A 21111-nucleotide genomic window follows, 5' to 3' on the forward strand; every position below is an offset into this window, starting at 1 on the left:
GGCCATTCCGAAATTATAACTTGCACACATTTCCTCATCCCGGCTGACTCATGGTGTGCCCAAAACAGAGCTTATTGCCTACAAATTTAGGACCCTTTTCTTATTAAATGAATAAGGCCCCTACTGCGTTCTGATAGAGTCTATATTGATCGCACATGTAGAGTGGTAAGAATATAAAGTGTCCATCATACGTCGACCTTTTTCGTCTCCCTCCCCTGGACGTGCGTGAGGTGAAAATGAAGATTTTCGCAATTACGAGATGGGTCAAGAGTTCCTGGTGCCGTTTCACCACCGCCGCCTGTGTTTACAGAATCGCGGAATAGTCGCTGCACCGAAATTAGTTCGAAACGAATGCGTCAATGGGCAGACGGGACGTGCTTCGCGTTGCGCGCGCGGTCTATCCTAACATATTTATATTTTTATGATTCGATACGCGAAGCGAGATTTTTATATTAAAAATATAACGGGGTAGAGTCGGGCGGCGCTGTGACGTGCGTGCGCGCAAGGGTAGCGCTTTCCTCCTCAAAGGATTGTGTGATTTGTTACCATTTACCGTAAGTACAATGTGTTGTGTTGTCTTGTGTTTTGTCAGTTTAGATATTGAGCGAACGATGTCCATATTGTACAAAATAAATCTATTACCTATTATAATTCGCAAAAAAAACACCAAAAAATTACAAATCAAGTTCAATTGAATTTAAAGTTGTATGTTGTAGGACTCAGTACATCACATTAACTGTAAAAACGATAATATTTAAGTAAATTCATTTATTTAAAACCTATTAAATAAATTGAAGTCTATTCTCAGTTCTAATATTACACTGGTTCAATGTATTCCGCAAAAGTAGGTATTTTTCTACTCCCTGATAAATATAAGGAATTGAATCGTGTATGAATTTTGACCATTTCAGCATCGTGTTCGGGGTGTCTGTATTGTCAAGCTATAAACTTTTATTACTGCATGACCTCGTTATATTAAGCTAAATGTATCTTTGTTATATTTAAAAAATTGTATATTTAATATTATACTTCCAAATATTTAAAGATTTTTATAAAGTGCTTAAATGGTAAGTCAAGATTTAAATGTATGTAGATAATAAAAAATCACGTATGCAAACTTTGCAGCCTGTGTTATTAAACTGAAAAAAAAATAGATTGACTATGAAAATAAAAAAAATATTAAAAATTTTGTAGGTATTTTGTAGTCATCGATAACTATAAGACCAATATAACATATATTTACGAACGTAAAGAATTTATTTTATAACATATTTAAATATTTAAGTATAACATGACATATGAGAAAAAAGCAATTTTTACAATTTCCGTAGTTACTTCTCGAAGATATAAATTATAAACTCCCGCTCGAAAGTTGACGGATTGAACAAGGAACCTGTTTCATTATGAACATTATGGTAGAGTTTTGCTACAATATATTTCCCTTTTTCACAAATTATTCATCAGTAATTGTTGAGTAACACACACGTTTTATGTGTAGCTCACGATCCGGTCATAAACTGAAAGGCGATACACACATCAGCAGATAACTTCCAGTGTCGACGTTTTAACATAAACTTATTTTACATTGCGTTGTAAACCTAAAAACGAAGGAACGAACCAATATACCATTTTATGCTCTACAGCTTGACCAGGAAAACAAAAGACATGCTATGGAGGCGCCAATTTCCCTTTTTCGTAGTAAACGTTGTGAATATAAGACATTATTTCTAGATTTTACTACAGCATGGCGGGGTTTCTTGCTCCCCACGAAGGCTGAGTGGTAGTAATAACGTACTATCTCCGCAAAACCAAAAAAAGGTAAACAAGGTATGCATTTAAAATAATTTTATAGTCACTTCTTGATACACTTGGTGCATGAGAAGTTCATGAACTGCGTAGCGTGGATGTTCAGTTGCAGAGCAGTTTTCTAAAAGTCAAAGCCAGTAAGCAATGTAGATTATAACCAAAAAAAAGTATTCTAATAGAATTAAAGATAGCAATTTATTATAGTTATACGTCAATTAGAGTAAAGTCGGAGTGAGAGGCATTCTCTACCAGATTATTACAGGAGATTAAACATGAACTTTAAAGAAATTTAATTAACCAATAACTAGGTGTCGCTTCTTGTTTCGCCCGCGATAAAAGCCTCTCACGCTACAATAGTCCCTAAAACAGTGTACGACACCAAACGCCAAATACGTCAAATGTTATTGCCTTTATTTCCAACAAACATCCAATTTTTTTACAAAATTTCGCATGTATAATATTAGTAAGAAAGAAGATATTACGTTTTAGACGAAAAACATGAAGAAAACATCTACATCTATTAGTAAAAACGTTTTATTTTTAGAAAAAATTCATTATTTAATCAGTTTAGTCTACGATAGTTAAATAGATGTTTGTAAAAGCGATAGCTCATTTTAACAAGCGCGCGCGATCTGAATTACAAAAATATTTCATGCTCGCATTAAACCGACAACAGGCGGTTGTAAACCTGGTTCCCTGTATCTATTGGGGAAACGCGCATACCAACACTTCAAAGAGGTAGTTCCTATTCTAATTGAAGCATTATGAAACGTTCATGCGGGTTTAGTGTTCGTTGGACAAAGTAACGAGCGTGTCTTTCAACTCGTTTCACGTGTTTCTTATATCATAGATTTCTGTACATCATAGTCTCATCTGTGTACCTTATATTCTAAAATTATTTACCAAGCAGTAAATATAACTTTAGTTAATTAACTACTAGATACCTTTTGACTTATTAAAATATAGTATTATCTATTCAACGAAATCACTTATGCTGGCTGGCACAATGCTTACAATAAACCCGTGGCTCCAGAAGAAAAATAAGATGTTGGAATTGTATCTCTTAAGGTGGTTAAAATATTGATCGGATCCCAACGAACACACAGCCAACTGCAACATAAAGCTATGAATGAGTACCTACGGGTGCATACATTGTTTCATACAGAATTTACGTTATTATTTAATATTCTAGTTGTATGCGTACCGGTGCATTCCTTTACATAGGCAACTACCTATACGTAGCTACATATTATTTCAAATCTCAGTCTCAATTAAATTCGCAATCAAACATATACGCAACTTTAATTAAAAAAAAAATAATTGTAAGAAAATACTTACGAGCTTCCTGTTGAAATCCACAATCAATGTAGTTAAAATTCCCTTGGTGAGCTCAATGCTTCTAATCTTCATAGACATATTGATGTAATACCACAGTGATCATAATTTATAAAATATGTATTAAGTACCTACACTATGGACTGGAATGAGTTACAAATTAGTAGTCATTTTACCAACTTTACACTAAGTTTAGGTACTAAACATTGAAGAGATAAAATATTAATATTATAATATCTATTTAATACTGGTAAAGAAAGTGGTACAGCCTAGTTATAGACATATTTGCGTAGAGCATGGTAGGGGAGATTCAATTCGTTGAACTTTATTGGATGAGATATAGGTATATCCGAAACACAAATATTCACCATCCTTATCTCTTTCCTATCAATGTAACCGTTAGTGTTCTGGTACCATAATAAATACAAAAGTCTTATTCCGTGTAATGTGAACAACGTTGTTGAATACGAAGCTTTTTGTCAATCGATTACTTATTAGCATACTTTGCTAAGCTGAACTGTGTCGGTGGACTTGTAGCCCTTAGACGGTTTTACCTATATATCTTACGAACTTGAGAAATAAATAGATTTGGTAGCTATGCTCGTCACAGTTACATGTCTGTAATTAAAAAATAAGTAATAGTTGTTTACGGTAGGCAGCGGCTTGTTTGTGCCCCTAACTGCCGATGTCCATAAGCAAAACTTACCATCAGGTGGGGCGTTGTTTTTGTTTTTAATGATTACAGTATTAGTGACAAGAAGTTATTTATGAACTAAATTAACCCTTAGAAAATTATTTCAATCCTCGGTAGCGGAAAGGGGCGAGATTCAGGTGGGCCGTTAGCTCGTTTCCTTTCGGAGGCAATAAAAACGTATTAACCGCTACTTGGAACTTATATTCTAGTAAAGATCTTTAACGGGGAAAAACTGCGAGCAACCTAGTTTTAATAAACTAAAGCAACAGATAACCTCACCTTACCATGAGAATGAACACCACAGTAACTTGTGTCAATATCTGTTACTTATTTAAATCACCTAGTGTTTCCATATGTAAATAGCGCTGACCGATCCTCGCTGACGTGGCTTCCATGTCTATTTGGCAACAGCAACACCTTGTCGATTACTGTGTCGAATGGTTAACTGGATGTGTGCCAAACCGGACCTTAACTGACGAACCCTGAAAGAATAAGTACTCTATATTGATATTTCCTTAAACAAAAGAAAAAGAGGAAGAATAGAAGATTAACATGGATGAACTACGGTTATTTGTGCTGCATTAATGAGCCAGTCCGACTGGAGTACACTTATGAAAACTAAGGTGGCAGTCACTGGCAGTATCGTTGAAGCGATTAATACGGTCAATGAAATGGCATAGGCTCAAAAATGAGTTGATAAGAGCTAACTAATTTTAAACAAATTTCAGATTAAAATGCGTAGATACTTAGTAAAACTCAATATCTCCGTTATTTCCTCGATATTCTTGGCGATCTTTCGATAAATTTTTCGACTGACTTCTTTCTTTATACATTGATTTACTAGGCACGGTTTTACGCGTCGCTATTCTAGTAAATTTAAAAACAAATTCAGAAGGTACCTACAGCTCACAGTTTAGGAGTACATAAATATTTAAATGTATCAGAACCGACAGAGTTAAATAGTTAACATCAGTAAATCTGCCCGTTCGCATACATTTGCCACAGCTCGTATCAAAAGTAGTCCACTGACACGAGTATCTCACACGCATGATGAAAGAAGATAAACAGTAAGGATTCGCCATTCCCGATATGAAAAAATAAACACACTAGCTTCATCGCCCACTAAAACGAACATCGTATTGAAGTTTTAAAGAAATCTAGGGCGTATTATCGATACGGTACGTGAAAAAGTAATATAAAGCCGTGTACATATTTCTTTTAATCCATACACAAACATCCGTCATTGGGGCGCGGGCGGCGCGGCGGTCGGCGGTCTACGGGCGGGCATGGCGGCTTGCTCACTGGATTTCAGCAGCCCATTTTTCAGATCATTTTCAAGACGTATATTTTCGTAATGTAGAACGGCCGCCGTGCGAGGTTGTAAACATTCTCGATGTGTGCTTTTGTGCATAAATCTGTGTACACCGAAGCACCGATGCTTTATGAAGAGTTTACATTTTATAAATAGCAATCGGAGTACTCTCGAATAATCTCGCATTCGCGGTGGCCTCCTTGCAAATACTCACACTTTCGTTTATGATTTTTGTCTGCTAATAATGTACTGTACCTATTATTAAAATAATGTATGTCAAGTGAAATAGTGCATATAATATGTTGCTCTAGATGTAAAATTACATTACGTAGCAACATTATTTATTAGATAAATAGGTATACTTTTCTAGGGATCTGTACCTCAGAAGGACACTTTATAGGCTTGTCTGTCTGGCATGTTCCTTTTTCTCAGAAACAAGTTTATTACCTACTAAGTTAAATTTATATCAATAACTCGGGTCTGAAGTTTCTTTGAGCTGTGAAAAAATCAAACTTATAAATGAAAGCGATCAAAAGATATGATCGTTTTGTGTCGCATATTGTCACATGTTTTACAATTTCACAAGGGAATCAAAACCTACAGGTGTGGGCCTATAGACTTAGATTCATGAAATATGCCAAGATTTTTTAAAGCACATTTAAAGGAAAAATATGAAAACCGTAAATATCTACTTTAATAACAAAGAAAGCGAATTTACTATTTCAAAACTATGTCTAGGGACCGAAACGCAAGTAGTCCGTGTCTGTACTTACATACTTTAGCTACAAGTTTGTGCGGAGCCCGCGATACCCGAGTCCAACTTGCACTTGTCCGGTTTTTTGCGGGAAAAGTGTATTATCGTTGAGTCCACACTTGAGACGCACAGAGGGATGAAAATATAGGACGAGCGCCTATTCCTTAACACTAAACACAACCGACACCGGCGTGCCAATCATAATCCACGTGAAACTATCTTCGGCGCAATAGAGACGACCATGGTCTCTACTAGCAAGAATGCCTACTTAACCAAAGCACACAATCACGCCACTCCTGTGTCAAATTCTTACAGAAGTACGAATCAAAAGAACTGAATCTAGTCGACAAACTCTTACCCCCTTATTCATAGACGTTTTTTTCTAACGACCGAGTAAGGCTGTGATAACAAGTCTGTTTCTCAGTGCTGACGGCATGGCAGTCTTCGCAGTGCGTAGACGTAGGGCCGTTGTGATTGGCTAATATTGAAATACAACAATAATAACCAATCACAACGGCCCTATGTATTTCTCAGTGCCGTTGGGCACTGAGAAACAGGCTTGCTATCACAGCTTTACTCCGTCCTTAGATAAAAAACGTTTATGAATAAGGGGGTAACTCGTTAATTTGAATACAGAAAAATACTTTTCCCTACATTTGAAACATGCGGCTTGGAGTTCAATGTTTCAATAATAATATTGTCCACGTTTATAGTATTTCTTTTGAAATAGATTTTGCCAATACGTGGGCAGACATCCCACTACGTCTGTTCTACGTAAATAGCATGGAGACAAAAATAAACATTAATTAACTATTTCTGTAAGCCTGGATACGATTTCTCTTCGAAGACAAGAACAATCGACTCATAATTCATATCTGCCTTTATTATTGGATTGTGAGCCAAGATTTGTTGTTTAACATTAATCCTGTGGAATTAAACGACCGGATTAAAGAGACAGACGGTTCTAGTTTTAACTTCTGGATCTCAGGATGTATGGTTCCTTGATTTTGATTTATCCATGCGCTTTCATAAAATGTTCCTTCAAATTCTAAGATACTTTATTCGGTTTAGGTTTGTTTGTATCTTAATGAACCTAATTATTAATTATATAGATAGCTGTGTATTACTTGTATAATATAACCATAGTAGGAATATATCTCTATGTGTGTCTTAAATTGGTAAATTATAAGAATGCGAAACAGCTGATATAAATCACTTATTATACTTTCTTAATCAATAGTAAAATACGTGTTCCATTATTAAATATATTGATTTGTTTGTGAGTGTGTGCAATAACTTTTAACGCCGCCGCATAATACATTAGTTGTAAGCTAGAAATACATTCGAATTAAGTATATCAATATCAACATGGTAAACCTATAATTGTAAACAGGAAAATAATTATATTAAGCTTATTATTTCCTAAAGTACTAGAAAATCTTAAAAGTCAAGCATAGTCGTTTATTATGGATCGCACAAAAGATCATCATTATATTATAAGTATTACGAAAATTACCTATCTATTTGTTTCCCACTCATCAATAATCTATTACTATCGACTAATTTGGCGTAGAACGACTCCCGGTTCAAACCACTATACTGTTTTATTAGCATTTAAAAAACCGTGCGTCATTATAATATGGCACAGTGATTGATTTGTTAAAAATATATTGTACATACGGTAGGTACTAATCTTTATTCGGAACACCATCAACATTTTTGACAATAAAGCAACGGGCAGCCTGCCAGAGCCGCAAGTAGAGATGGTTCTACTGCTACAGTATGTTGCATAAAGCATCAGCATCAAATGTTTAATACCTTTCAATATTTTATAATGCTTGATCATTGTTATTATAACTAATACATAAATATGTATTTCGAGGTATAAACTTTAAAAGGCGGCCCGGAATGCTGTCTGACAAAACATTAAAAGATAAATCACTAAGTAGACGTCAAAAAAAGAGATAGAGTCAATTTATTGTAAACAAAGAAGAACTCAATGTTAGAAAGAAGACGGTTAACAAATTAATTCAAATAACGAATGAAAATAACATAACATTACGTAACTAACAAATGGTCATTTACACAAAAATGTATACATTGTGGTGTAATTTTCATTGAGTTTCAAGCAAAGTTTTCACAAGACTGTCCGCGCAGTAACATACGAGTCGATATCAACGTGTTGATGGTCCATTAATGTCACCCACCGACTGAAATAATAGTAAAAACATAAACCACTCCACAAAAATGTCACTGTCATCATCAAAATGACGCCTGGAGTGGGAATGAGTACGATAAAATGGATATTTTACGAGATCACTGGTTTGTACCGACGGCCGCCGTCGCCGAGTCGGAATCGTAATAATATCGAAACGATGATTCATATATGAAAATTCGAATTGGCGATCTCGTTTTGAATCGGGTCACGCCGATATGTAAAGAAAATGGACGAGATGTAACTGTTTATAGCAGAACGGGCAAGTGGGTCACGTGGTTCTAAGTGATCAACTTGTCTGAAGAAGCGTCTGGAAAGTAATGGGGATGGAATGGGTAAATATTTTTTTGGGCCTCTCATTGACAGAACAAAAATAATATATTAGTACCATAATTTATGATATTATGGACATAACTGGCGCTGCTCTACCATATTCAGAAACAATTGTTTTAAATGAATTCTCATTATACGAATCATTGCATTTAGAAAGTCCTAAGTGATTGATCTTCGAATTGTGGTAACAAAAAAAATATATACTTAGACAATAAAAAAAAAACATGGTTTTGTTTTAGTTTATCTTATTGTTCTTAATTAAGAAGTTTCAACTCCCTATAAAAACAGTCTAAAGAATTTAAATATATATTATAATAAACAGTAAATACATAGCCAACCAGTAAACATATCTAAAATTTTAAACTACATTGATTGATATTTTAAATCGCGCCACATTCTCTAAACGAATGTGTTACAAATTCCGAGTCGACACATAAATAAACAGTGTAATCCACTAAGATTTTTACTTCTATAACTCAGTCTATTTTAGCGGTAGATAGATGTTGGCTGATAGTACTGTATCTACCTCCAAAATATCCATTACAGTCAATCATCAACACTTGCGGCGCATAACTCTCGTCCTTACGAATCAACATGTGGCACCACATAACAAAGCCCTAGTGACACCTGGTGTGCTATAATCTGACGCTTTAATTATTCAAGCGATAGGTAGAGTCAGAATTATTTGCTGTAGGTTAGCTATAATTGTACCGCTTGCTATACGATACGATTTTACCGCCATATTAGACACAAATTCTAATCCGCGATCTATATTTTTATTGCCCGTTTTAGAAATTAAACGTTCAATGTTGCACAGAAGTTTGCTTCCAATAAAACGACTCACGCTACAGGTTAAAAGTACAATAATATTTATAATGGGCTCAAAGGGCAAACATTCTTGTCTGGGAATAGTTTCCGGTAAAAAGAGAACATAGCGCCGCCCTCGAGTTCTCAGAATTTGATAGTTTTAAAATAAGGGCGTTAGCCTTACGCGGCCTGAATTAGAATAGTGCGATGTTTCCTCGTTTATTTAACAGATACAGCGTTTATTGGGCCGCGATGAAATGCTTTGGTAACGCGTTCCGTCAGAACCAACTGTGAGTGGAAACATTAAAGAACATTTATTTTACTATAACAAGTTTATTTAAACAATGTAGCTCTTTAAACTTACAAGAAGATTACATTAAAAATAATAGCCAGGAAAGATAACGTTAAATCTTGAGGTATTTGAATTTGTTTCATTATAGCCGTTTGCTATTTTACCCATAGAATATAATTTCTTTCTCATAGCCCCAGCAACTGAGAACAAAACTAATTACTCATAACATTTCGGCCGCAAAGAAACAAAGTTATATGTAACTTTCCGAGAATCATGAGTTCAATAATATAAATCTGAACGCTGAACGTTGGTGAATGAATGTCATCCCGGGACGTTAATAAATAGTGTCCGAGTCATTAGAGGTGTATTTCGAGATTGCACATGCGTTCATTCATAATATCGCACATGTTAACTTTAAATACATCTAATTATGTGGGTAAATGTCGAGGAAATGCCGCCGATACCGTACGTTATTGATTTTACGATCGCACACTTTGTGTCTTGTAGCATATCATTAAAATGTTCATGAATAGTGTTTTGAGTTATGTGCGATGTTACTTTTCGTTATGATCACTACATCATATTCGTATCAAATAGTTCTATTCGAATTGGATGTTTATTGAGTTGATGGAGATGAAATGTGAAAACTTTTAGTAGTGTTTGAATTATGTATAGATGATGTAAATAATACGAAAATATATTCACAGTTTAAAAATCTTGTTTGAATACTCCATTTTTTTTCTTATAATTATTTATCACTTACCTATACTATGTATGGTATTTTAGTAATATTTAGGAATTTAAACTAAAATCAACTACATAAAGGTCGTTAGTCTTTGTGGGTACAGTCAATATGCTGGTGAGGTGCGATTCGCCAACTTCATTTGACTATCACTAGCCAATCAATTAGTGGAAACTAAACCGAGGAATTCGCGTAGTTCTTTGGGTCCTTTATTGGATTTATAGTTACTTTTTTAAAAACAGGTAATTTGAAAGATGTATATTGGTGAGCCTGCTTAAAAAACCAAATAAATAAATAATAATTAGATCCGAGTTCTCTAAATTCTTTTGTCCCCGCGTATGATCACGAAAGCGAAGACCCATATATGTCACTGGCAAATTCGCTACATATTTATTATTAGTAGCAACTTTCTGCCTACACGACCCAGTATTTCCTACCGACTGCCTACGCTAGGCTGTTTTTCACACCGCCCGCCCTGTCTACGTTACACGTGTCCATTGAACAATAGTTTCATTGCGTAACACTTAATAATATCTCTTTGCGTTAGTTTCCCCATTTAGTCGCCTCATCATTGTTAAATATTTTGCGGAATTTGTACGTTTATAAATGTAACAATAATGTAATGTGTTGGTTGAGGATTAAAAAAACTAATAATGTTGTTTGAATATTGTTTCTGTGATCAATTTAATCAAGAAATCAATATGTGGTCATTTCAATCAATCATATTATAAGACTATTTATTGCCTAATTTCTCAGGATAACGAACGCAATACCACCACTGTATTGTAAATAACATAAACTAACATTTTGTACAAAAAATATTTATAGCAAGTCTCTGCTCAAAATACGTGCTAGAAGGTTATGAACACCAAATACAAACAATCAAACCATAATATTCCAAAAGAGACCCCAGTACAAGCGCCAGTTGAGCCTTAATAAAGACCTATCAAAATAAAACTAATATCTTAACACCAAAATTATTTTTGAGCCACCCAAATTAGTTTTAAAACTTAGCATAAACATATTTATTCGCCTAGCAACCACCCGCCCAGCTCTAGCCACCGTAAAGGCGTTCATGAGTCAATAACTGTGATAACAACGTTACAAATGCTTGCCAATCCCTTATATTTGAAATATAACAGACTTATAACCGATTAGTTTCCAGAGTTTTTCATTAGCATGGATGGTTTAGCTTTGCACTTATATCAAATTGACTTTGGTTGCTTGGCAACTACTTATAGGTCGCATTCGGACATTTTTTTGGACAAAATTCAGCAATATTTAAATCGTCATACTTGAAACAAAAAAAACGGTATTTTGATAATTTTAAACCCGTAATTAAATTAAATTTAAGTTCATATGTCCAAAACCCCATCTTCAATATAAAAAAGATATATAAGTAGAAGTTGTTCGTATTTCGCATTTTGTAATATTACATTATGTAAAATATTTTCACCCTGCGTTCTCTCTGAATGAAGAATACCATAACATCTTGGAACTGTATACTGCCCACTGCTGGGCACAGGTCTTCTCTACTATTAAGAGAGTTTTAGGCCTTAATCCGCTACGCTAGTCTAGTGCCGGTTAGCAGACTTTGCATACCTTGAAAGTTCTTATGAAGAATTCTCAGGTAGGTAGATCTCCTTACGATGTTTTCTTTCACCGTTAAAGTAAACTATAGTAAAACTCAGAACTGTAGTAAAATATATTATTAAGTCGTCACTAACGCATCATACACACACACGCACATATCATCACGCATTTATCCCCGAAGGGGTATGCAGAGGCGCAACCAGAGCACCTAATTTTGGCAAAGTGTGTTCCGTCCCATGATGTGATAGGAGCCTATCGCCATATCGGACTCAAATTCCAAACTTCGCGCTGATACTGAGCAGAGGCAGTCTAAGGCATCAGATAGACAATATTTCAGCCACACGTTATATTTTTACAGTTAATACAACATGGAAGATGGGGTGGATGACACTTACATTTAAAAATACACAAGGTCGGTCTCGGTTGACGCAAAACTTATCGTCGGATCACACAGTTTCCAGTAGAGTTCATTTCCGCACGCGTAGTTAAAAAGATCGTATAAAAATTTAATATATTTAATTCAGTTTACGGTATATACGCCCGGATAGCGACCACCGTACAAGGTGTTAAAACCCGCCATAGTAGGTGACGTAAGTGCGTCCCGTTCCGGGAAGCCAACGTATATCCAGTATATCCGATTCCAACAGGCTGAAATAATTGTGACGACTGTCGAGAAGTAGGTAATCAGTCGACATTTGATTGGACCCCACTTAACTTACACACCTGATAGTAAGTTAAGTGGGGTCACTTTGCCGTGGACATGTAAAAAAAACTTTAGCTTGCCCTAACGCGATCCGGTACCTAACAAATTGTGTTATAATGGCCCTAGCCGTACTCCATCCGAAATTGTGTCAATATCGGTTTCGTGTTTTACTCTCCTTCCTTGGGGTGTAAGTTTAAATTTCAACAAAATCTGTATAAATTTAACCATTTCAACACAACAAGCAGATATTCAAAGTTGTATTATAACATATCAGTATAAATTCTGCGGGTATTAACGCAAAGTACCTACCTATTAACGCAAAGCAAAATAATTATGTTTATCGTTTATCAGTCGACTCTCAAGGCTTCTTTAAATATGTAATAGAGCTTCGGGATTTCTATAAGCTTGATTCCATTCATTATAGCCATCGTCTATGAACAAGAGTAATGAAATACGAGTATCGTATGCCCGTCTTAACAAAACAAATAGTGGTTATACTTTCAAATTAAGCGGTGATAACCTAGTCGGGAATAAAACAGACTACCAAGACGAATATCCGCAGGTTCAAACCTAAGAGCACGTTCTTTTGACTTTTTCAAAGTTATGTGTGTATTCTTTGTGACATATCGCTTGCTTAAACGGTTAAAGAAAACATCGTGAGAAAACCTGAGAAGTTTAAGTTTTTAAAGTCGGTTAAAAACGTGCTGATAGTAGTATATAGCTCATAGTAGCAGACTGGCTAAAATGCCACGTCTCCCCCTTTTCTTTCCCTATGCGATTGTAATCCAGAATAATGGAGTAGTTAGAAAGGTCAGTCGGTCACCCGTTGAAAGTAAAATGATCTTGCTTGGAACGCAGACAAACGCCAGACAAAAAGATCCAGCGGCGACTTGCCAAGTCTCAATGGCACAGCTGGACACTAGAAGACAGATTTCTTTCAAACCATTTCTCATAAAAATTAATAAGGTTTTCGAAATAAATAGCAGCGATGCAGGGGTGACATTCACAGACATTGCTGCTTGTTCTACTATATAATTAGGTAATCATGAGAAATGTTTGCGCGCTTTATCATAAACAAATTTCTTGGACTGTAAATTAACATTTTTGAAATATTTTCCATTGTTAACAAAAAGTGTTTTAATTCGTCTTAGCGATCAGACATATACAAAGAATATTTAAACTATCTTTGACGTAAGTACAAAGTTTAAGAATATAAGAGATTGTGCAACAGTTTGACTGATATAACTATTTCACTACTGACATCGCAAATTAACATGGTAGCCTACATCTATAAAAATATTACGAATAATATTGGAAATATGAAAATACGGAATTCCAAAAACGTTTGAATTTTGTTTAACATGTTTAACAAATTTGTTCTGACACTTGTCAGAGTTCTGAGGATATCGGTTACAAACCAAGACGTGAAGAGATTGAAGACAGAAGTGTTGAAGTAAAATGATTATAATCTCAACATTTTTTACGATGTCTGACTATTATTTGGAATGTACACAAATGCCAATAAAATATATTTAATATTAACAAGTTATGGAATAGACTCGATGAAATATAAAGAATCATAAACTGGCTTAAAAAATGCATAGAGATGTCCGCGCAGTAAGATATAACGATGCGAAAAATAAATTCTATTTAGAGGCCGGTGCCAAAGTCTTCATTTACCTATCAAACGGAAACATAAAACTGTTAGATGGAAACCACAACATATAAATTTTAATAAAATAACATAACATCTATTTTCAAGTTTCGTCAGGAAACCGGGTGTCGAAATGAAGAAATGATCCACAACAAACCATTACGCCCTCAGTTAAAAAAAATCTTTGTTAAATATTTTTGATATTAATACAGCATCGTGTCTGCCATATCACATCGTATGTCCTTGAAGTTTTTATATGGATGCATTAAAGGTCGGGCTATTTGGGCGTTGTAATAATTTTTATTGGATTTAGAGCTTGCTCAAGCGTAATCTCGAATCATCCATTGGTTTGGTATCGTTGTAAAAAATATTTTTTCACTATCAAAGAAGTTTAAATGTTGCACATTTTTTAATTTACTTCAAAAAAATCCCTAAACACCAGAGATGTGAAATATTAATGAATTAAATTATGAATAATTAAATTTAGTATTCGTATGATTAAGTGTCTCATAAGTTACGGTATAGGTAAATACTTTTGGAGTCCACGTTTGATCGAAATTTTCTAAATCGAATAAATGCTCTGCAACTCTATCACCTCTACAAGATTATTATTTTTTATATTTCAGTAAGTCTTGATCTCTTTTTTTTTAAACCAGGCTATGATAAAATACAGAAATCATTTACTTAATATAAACCCAACATAAAAATCATTTAATGTAAAGTCATCTCCATGGATATTGGACGGTTTTAAGACAACCCGCAACTCCATTAATTGTAAGTTGTTTGGTTTTTTTTTTTTCAAATGGTCACCTGTAAAATTTTGGCTATGAACCAGTGGCGAAGCGTCCATACAAGCCGATTCCCACCGGCTTCCCTTTTAGGTTTTCGGTGATACTAAACTAAATATTTAATAGTCAAATTTAAATTTACATCATATCAGATAACAGACAATAATTATAATAGCTTAACTTATTAATTAATGATCACTTAATAATGACATCTATCGGCCAGTAGCCCGTTGTTTATTAAATTGAATCGATACCGATTACTTATTTTAAATAACATTAGATGGCGCACCTTGTATTTAGTTCCCCAGAAATTCCGTTACCAAAGTGAAATAGTGACGCCACAGGCGCAAGGTAACCCGCTGTCAAGCGGCTTAATGTCGTAGTATGTTTTTTAATATAGATGGCAGCACTTTCTATGACTTTCTATGCCAGTGTTTGTCGAAATCACGCGGAAGATATGGGCAAAGGTAAGCCGAGCTAGTTCGACTTCACGTTAACCGACTTTGTACAATTGTCGCTTTTTTACGTCCTTCTAACGTCATAATTTATTATGCTACTAAGTTGCGGTGTTTGTAAATTGTCATATTCATTTTATTTTTTGATAGTTCTGTGATATTTAGTTACCAGCGCTTTGCTTATTTAGAAACTACAAATAAAAGTGTATTATAATGGAAATAACTAACTACTTTGTGATCAGTTAATGTCTACCTTTACGTAAGTATATTATTAGTATATGATTTCACATAATAGTATTTAGATGGTTAAATATTTGAAGTACTTAGATCTGAAAGTTTTTGATTTCAGACACAAAATGTTTGTTAGAAGAAAATAAATATTATATTTTACGAAATTTAAAATATCACCACGATACAAGCAAAAATTAACGAATAACCTTTCTTGATTATTTAAATTGATAATTATATAAGTTTATCATGTAGGTGCATTTAAACTGTTGGTCTGTTTGGCGATTGTGATACCTATTTCTATAAGGAGAAATTACATTTACTTACAGTTTATTTTGAAAATAAATAGATAATCATAGGTAAGTAGTGTGGTTATAATTTGAATACTTACTTTTGTTTGCTATTTTAACAAATTAATACGTAAGTACTTATATTTGTGATTAATGGAAGGAGAATTATCTACCTTTATTGTTCGATTTTATGGATGTTTCAATTATTTACGCATAATAGGTAATTTTGTAGGCATGTCAATGTTTGTCGATTTCGATTCAAGACTAATTCGTTGTTTTCGTTTTTGTTTTCCAATAAATCGCCCCCAATATCTTAACTGACGCCAATTTTTTTTACACCGGGTTACCTTTTGAAAAATTTCACCCTTCGCCACTGCTATGAACTGCTAATATAAATAAGGCCCTTAAAAAAATAATGCTTGCTTAAAAAGTAGAAAATCGAGTTAATCTTAGCGTAGGCGGTTGACAAATTATCAAACATCACTCACAATTAAAACAGTAGCCGATAACACTTATAGCATTAGCCGACGAATCCAATCGCTCGATACGCATTCTCTAAAGTACAGAAATCACCAAAAATATCCGAACTATTTATAACATTGCATGAAGCAAAGTTTGCGTCATTTCAGTTTCCGTTGCAGACATGCCAAAAGTGCCGAAACGGGGAGCGTAGAACACAACGGCAGAGTGCGATAGTAAATCAGAAAAGTATAATAGTTATTAATAATTATCATTTGCTATAAAAGCGTCTTAAAAGATACCTATTCATTAAGTTACAATCTGGCGAAAAATAGCGCTAGTGGCTGAAGGTCAATCTGAACCACTGCAAGATCCACGTTACCATTAAAAATAATATCACTGTTCTAAATAACAAATAAAACATATATATTTTAAAATAAAGAATATAATTTTTAAAACGCTCAATTACCTACTAAAAAACGTTAACACTATATTTACAGCACGAAACACCAAGGTACAGTCGAGACAAACGCCAGCCACCATAACATCTCACACGTTCAATGACTCCTTAAATTCCAAAGGAAAAATATATCAGAAAGATTTGTAGGCGGCGTGGGCAGTGACGCCGCCCGCCAACGAGCCATTTCAATTACGTCGCTATAGACAGCTAGGAAAACATTTTTTTACTTTTCTATAAATGTCCCACTGATGGGCAAAGGTCTTCATGCCTTTGGAAGCTAATTCCAACAGAACCCACTATATAAGTCTAAAGAAGGTTCATATATCCTCTAAAGTCTGTTTTGTAAACCAGCAGGCGAGCTTGGTCTTTTGCTAGATAAGATAATTAGGGTTCCTTAGATATTAGTGGGACACTCAGGAAGTATTTAAATAAAAATACAATAATGTAACTTTATCATTTTTTATATTAATTTATAACATGCTTCCATCGGTAGATTACTGGTATTAAAATCTGTCCATGCCTAAATTATTGGAAGATTTAGAACATGATGATTCAAGTTATGGCTATAACTACTGATAGTATGTTCATTGAGTTATATATTAGCTTGTAAGTAGGAATAGAAATAACAATATTTTTATTATGAAGGTTATTTACTTTATGCATATACATACTTTCCTCCGTATTTTTTTTATTTTCTTTTTTTTCTTTTCGATTTTCAGCTTAGGTACAAGCTAGCGTAGAGGTAGATATACTGTTATGCTGTTTGTCTGTTTGTTTTTGTCTTTACAACAATACAGCATATTGTTATTTACTATCAAAATTGTTGTTCTCAATTTAAAAATAAACTACTACAACCGAATAGCCCACAAAAAGAATTTATTTTTCTACATTTTGCCACGCTTCGAGGAATTCTTTGTGTAAACAATGAAAGTGCGATCTAGGATTTAATGGATTTACGTCATAATTCTTTAGTAGTTGTTGCAATGTAGGCGGACCGTAATGTTATGATCTTTCATCGGTGTGCCAAACAAATGTTCAGAGATCGAATCAATTAAGAGAGCTTATTCTGTCATTGATTTACTGAATTTGCACGCTATTGATTAATGCAAAACTCTAAAATTCTGGGTATTCGGACATTTGCGTGATTTACAAGTCGTGTGTAGCATTAGATTCGTTGAAATTTATTTCGATTTCATAACCTCTTTTCTTACTCGTTTCGCAACACGCAGATACAGTTTGTTTACATGTTTTAACTTCTTATGAAACTAATATTTTTAAAATATGGTTCAAATAAATACATTTAAATGTTCCACTTAAAAGATTTATCTTTAATGTTATGTTTCCCAGTCTACGGTTTAACCCAATTCATTAGATTTGGCACAAGTATAAAAATGTTAGCTCTAAATTGTTTTCATATTGAATGGAATAATATTTAACATTAATAATCATTTATAACCACTAAAAATATTAGCAGTTGAAAGATTTTTTGTAGCGTCTACTAAATTACACATATTCCTTCAGATTCGAAAACTTTGAAGTTTGTTAAGAATTTGTTCGTGAGTCACTTTAATCGGACGCCGTTTGGAATTTTGTGTCATAAATCAAGTCAGTATTTTTAATTTATATAACGTCATTCACACACACTTTTAGGAATTCGTAGTGTGCGCAAAAGTGAGTTTATATATTTCTGGTCGGGCGTTCAAAACCTACGCTTTACTTCGTATCTGTTGATTATTTGGAGATCAACCTTGTACTATTTTAATTCTCGATCAGGCAGACAGTGTAAAAATAAAATTTAAAATGTACGAATAAAACAGTCAAATTGAGCACACCTGGATCTGTAGCGGTGTTGGAAAGACGCCAGTTTGATAACGTCCGAACTACAACGAATACATTATCTTATATGAATAATAAAAGCTATTTTATTTATGGAAAGAATCATTTATCACCATTGAAACGATCTCTCGGTCACCCGCGCGTAATATTTTGATGACAGATCTAGAGTCGGTTTACCGCGCTTGTGTATTACCCAGTTGAGGAACGAGCTTCGCCACGGTACGAGACGAACATCTGGTTTGCTCGAACATGTTTATCTAATACCCACACGCAATGCAGTAGGTTATGTCGAATGCTTCATTATTATTAGAGGCTAATAGAAACAGACTTCACACGGCGGTTGCCAATAAAAAAAACTTGCTATTTCCTGTTTCAAAATCACGTTACCCACAATTTCAAATATTCCGCTTTGATCCTATTCTTGTATTCAATGTGGTGAAAAATGCATAATCTCTGTACGTTACAATTGCCAGCTACTACATCTCGTTGAAATTCTTCAAATTGTCCGCCATTGCCAACGACTGTTTTGCACGAAAAACAAACTCGATCCATTTATATTATATTTTAAACACTGTAACACTTTTCTTTCGATATTCTGAAGACGTATGGCATCATTAATCGAAATAAATAGGTCGTGAAGCGTCATGAAAGTCGATGTTAATCTTTATAATGCCAGAGGACATCCGTTTCACGCGAGACATATTGTTTTGGCGGTCCATTCAAACAATATATTTGTTTTTGTTTCTTTTAATTAGGTTAAAGATTAAGTATTATACATTTGCAAGGTATTTACAAAGATTTCTTGTACGTTTTGTCATCGAAACTGACCTAATACAATTATAATACGCTTATGTCATAAGTTGGCACTAACGTACGAACGAAATTGTTGATGCTTTCTCTATTATTGGTCCATAGGTAATACGTGGAAAAATAAATTAATAACCTTTTAATTTTAAAAATAAGCAAAATAAGTTAAATAAAACTGATGATATAATACTACCACGGGTTTATTGGCAACGGTAAGTAATAATGAATTTAAAGCTGAATGATATTTTTCCTGACTTTGGTCTACTATTAGGTAAATATTACCAGAAAACTAAAAGTCATTGTATTAATGCAACTAAATAATTTCAATTAAACTTAACATAGCAATCGTGCAGGAAGCGTTAAAATCCACATAGCAACTGCGCGTCAATTGCCAGATGAAAAAACTAGACTGCAGACTGGAAAGTGCTAAAAAGATATCCATGAGCATCTAGAAAATTCCATAACGTTAAACAAGTCGGCTGCGAGTCGGCCTTCGGTTTCCATACCCGACTGGCTCCCACCGATGTATTTAAACAAACATGAATTTTGTTTACATTCTCCATGAAATGATATACAAAACTCTATATTTAGAATGCAAGATTGCCGCGAACTATTTCGCAATGTGTTGCTTTAGATTTTTTACAGAATTCTGTTGCTGTTCGTTTGCTGCATATGTTTTCTTAATGATATCCGTCAGTATGATTAGAAATTTCCATTTAACTATGTCATAATAACTATCACCTCCTGCAATCAATAAACGAAAATGAATAAAATATCGCTTAATTTTCAGATATTGTTTCAGTAGAAGAGAAAAGAAGATTCCGAAGAAACAAAATGAATTGGAGAAAAGAAGCGAAAGTTCTGCATAAAATTGTCTTTTTCCGCTTTGCTGCTGATAATTATAAACATGTCAACAGCAAAGTGAAAAGGTCTCCTTTATGAGAACTTGCACCGAAGCATCGAGGCGCTGGCACCACGAACAAAGAATCAAAGAAACGCAAAAGAAGAACATGACATTTTTTTTTTATTTTCCTTTTTATTGTACAATATTACGCTTGGTGATTTTTTTAAAACAATAAATTTTGTGTATGTGCATATGTTGCATGGCATTTGACTATAATAAAGTAGGAAAAGTATAAAAAACATCATCGATAACTGCAATTTCAAATGGTCATAATAAGATTTCAATATATCAAATCCTTAACCGACAGTTGCCAATGAGATTCCAGTGTAAAAATATAAAAGGAACTGAATGGTAAGCGCCTTCTATCTCGGTCTCAGAACGGCTCGCGTATTGTGCTATATCCGAGAATAATTTACGACGTTACTCCCGCCCAGGGATAAATTAAACGAGATAATTTATACTAGAAATGTGCTTTTAATTAGCGTGCTGTACTCTCCAGTGCCGACTGACGTACTTGTTCCAAATATAATTATTAAGAATATTCCACAAAACTATACTGTATATTTCGGTACCGCCAGATAGCTAACAAACTTAGAAACATATAAACAAACTAAACTTATGTGAAAATATATTAATTATTCACG

At 34.2% G+C, this 21111-nt stretch overlaps 1 long non-coding RNA gene across 1 annotated transcript; it reads left to right on the forward strand.

Annotated features, from left to right (window-relative positions):
- The first annotated feature begins 360 nt into the window (after window positions 1–360).
- On the forward strand, window positions 361–20566 carry LOC119189381. Its single transcript, XR_005112380.1, has 2 exons — window positions 361–554; window positions 20354–20566. It is a non-coding gene; the product is annotated as an uncharacterized LOC119189381 (long non-coding RNA).
- The last annotated feature ends 545 nt before the right edge of the window (window positions 20567–21111 follow it).

This window comes from Manduca sexta, chromosome 15 (assembly GCF_014839805.1).
Source record: "Manduca sexta isolate Smith_Timp_Sample1 chromosome 15, JHU_Msex_v1.0, whole genome shotgun sequence".
In the NCBI taxonomy this organism is placed as follows: Eukaryota; Metazoa; Arthropoda; class Insecta; order Lepidoptera; family Sphingidae; genus Manduca; species Manduca sexta.